The 3076-nt window shown below is 39.2% G+C and overlaps 1 pseudogene; it reads left to right on the forward strand.

The window, feature by feature from the left end:
• Positions 1 to 2250: 2250 nt before the first annotated feature.
• LOC126962285 (small nuclear ribonucleoprotein G-like) lies at positions 2251 to 2431 on the forward strand (annotated as a pseudogene).
• Positions 2432 to 3076: the final 645 nt, after the last annotated feature.

Genomic DNA, 3076 nt, shown 5'->3' on the forward strand with positions numbered 1-3076 from the left:
AATTAAGGGTGGGCACAGTGGCTCATGCCTGTAGTCCCAGTTACTTGAGAGATTGAAGCAGAATGATTGTTTGAGCCCAGGAGTTCAAGGCTTCAATGAGCTATGATTGCACCACTGCACTCCAGTGTGGGTGACAGTGAGATCCTGTCTCAAAAACAAAACAAAACATTGAGAAGTATCTATTACCCATTTTGGGAGATGGCTGTGATATATTGTTATGTGAAAAAGTAATTTAGAAAATATATTAACATTTTAAATAATGACATTTTTTAAAACCTGTAATTTGATACAAAAAATTAGCTGGGTGTGGTGGCGGGCACCTGTAGTCCCAGCTACTTGGGAGGATGGGGCAGGAGAATGGCATGAACCTGGGAGATGGAGCTTGCAGTGAGCCGAGATCGTGCCACTGCACTGCAGCCTGGGCAACAGAGTGAGACTCCCTCTCAAAAAAAAAAAAAAAAAACCTGTAATTTGAAAGTTGTATATGTGTGCATATATATTACATATAGATGGCCAGATAACGATATATTAGTTTTCTATTGCTATTATGACAAATTACCACAAACTTAATAGCTTAGAGCAACACACATATACACGCATATATTACAGTTCTACAGGCAGAAGTAAGAAATAGTCCTCAGTGGGTTAAAATCCAGGTGCTGGTAGGGCTGTGCCCCTCCTGGAGGCTCCAAGGGAGAATCCATTTCCTGGCCTTTCCCAGCTTCTAAAGGCTGCGTGCATGTCTTGGATAGTGTCCCATTTCTCCATCTGCAAAGCCTGTAATGTCAGGCTGAGTCCTCATGCTCCATCTTTTTGGTTCTCCCTCTCTTGCCTCCCTCTTCTATTTGCAAGGACCCTTGCAATTACACTGAGCCCACATGGAAACCCAGGATAATCTTGTTATCTCAAGATTAACTGATCAGCAAATTGAATTCCATCTGCAACCTGAGTTCCCCTTGGCGATGTAACAACAGATTGACTGGTTCTGGGAATTAGGATGTAGATACCTTTCGGTGGGGAGAGCATTGCTCTTCCTATCACACATATGCACATATCTATATTTGTGTAAGTATCCAAAAAAGTCTGGATGTATATACATTGAAAAGTGATTTCCTCTGAGAGGCTGTATTTGAATGCAGCTTGAAAATTATATACCATATATGTGTTAAGTATTAATAATTATTCAATATATAAGTAATGTAATATTGTAAATTAAACTTGTCACTTAGTGGCAGTATATCCATCGAAGAATAATATCAGAGGAATTAAAAACAAATGTGTCTGTTCTGATTTATGACACTAAAGAAGGAAATAGATAAATCTACAATCATAGTTGAAGATTTTAACATCTCAGTGATTGACAGAACAAGGAGACAAAAATCAGTTAGGAAATAGATTATTTGATCAACACTTTCAACCAACTTCATCTGGTTAAAAATGTGTAGAACTATGCACCCAACAACATCAGAGTACACTTTATTTTCAAATGCAGAGGGAATAGAACATTTGATGGGACATAAAAGCAAATTGCAATGAGTTATCAAAGAATTGAAATCATACAAAGTATGTTCTGTAACCACAAGGGTATTGAATTAGAATCAAGTAACAATAAAATATCGAGATAATCCCCCAAATACTTAAACAATACACTTTTAAATAACCCATGGGTCAAAGAAATACCTGTGGCTGGGTAATTTATTTTTTAAAAAGTGGTTTATTTTGGTTCATGTTTCTGCAGGCTGTATGGGAAGCATGATATCAGCATCTACTTCTGGCGAGGGTGTTTGGAAGCTTACAATCATGGTGGACGATGAAGGCAGAACCAGTTTGTCACATGGTGAGAGAAGAAGTGAGAGAGGCAGGAAGTGCCAGGTTCTTTAAATAACCAGATCTCTTGTGAACTCAGAGCGAGAGCTTACTCATTAACATGAGGATGGCACCAAGCCATTCATGAGGGACCTGTCTCCATGACCCCAACACCTCCCACCATGCTCCAGCTCCAATATTGGGAATCACTTTTCAACATGAGATTTGGAGGGACAAACATCCAAACTATATCAAGGTCTATAATCCATCTAAAATTAATTTTTGTGTATGTAGTAAGAAAGGGGTTTATTATTTTTTTCATGTGAATATCCAATTTTTTTGAGCGATTTTTTTTTTTTTTTAGAAAGACTTTCCTGTTCTCCATTAGATTGCTTTGGTCAAAAATCAGTCAGCAAACCTCACTCTCCCAAGTTGAAACAACTTATGGACAAGAAGTTATTGAAATTAAAGGGTGGCAGACATGTCAAAGGAATATTGCAGGGATTTGATCACTTTACGAATCTTGTGATAGATGAATGTGTGGAGATGGCAACTAGTGGTCAACAGAACAAAATTGGAAAGGTAGTAATATGGAAATAGTATCATCATGTTAGAAGCCTTGTGATGAGTATAAACAATGGCTGTTCAGCAGGGAAATCCATGCCCCCTCTCCAAGGGGCCTGTTTTATTTTTATGTAAAAACTGGGTCATGTATGTTTTTATATTAAGCTTTTTTGTTAAATATAGTTTTGTAATAGTAAAACAAATCAGTTAGTCATATATATTCCCTGCCTCTTTCTTCTGTTCCAGTGATCTATATGTCTGTCTTTTTTTTTTTTTTTTTTTGAGATGGAGTCTCGCTTTTGTCACCCAGGCTGGAGTGCAGTGGCACAATCTCAGCTCACTGCAACCTCCGTCTCCCAGGTTCAAGCAATTCTCCTGCCTCAGTCTCCTGAGCAGCTGGGATTACAGGCGCCCACCATCACGCCCGGCTACTTTTTGTACTTTTAGTAGAGACGGGGTTTCGCCATGGCTTGTCTTGAACTTCTGACCTCAGGTGATCTGCCCATCTCGGCCTCCCGAAGTGCTGGGATTACAGGCGTGAGCCACAGTGCCCGGCCTCTATATGTCTGTCTTTGTGTCAATACCTTGGTGTTTTGATTACTGTAGCTTTAAGGAGTAAGCCTTGAAATCAGGCAGTGCAATTCTACCAACTCTGCCTATCTTTCAAAAACCGTTTTGGCTATTCTGAATCCTTTGCATTTTCATA

The sequence above is a fragment of the Macaca thibetana genome, chromosome 9, assembly GCF_024542745.1.
Source record: "Macaca thibetana thibetana isolate TM-01 chromosome 9, ASM2454274v1, whole genome shotgun sequence".
Lineage (NCBI taxonomy): Eukaryota > Metazoa > Chordata > Mammalia > Primates > Cercopithecidae > Macaca > Macaca thibetana.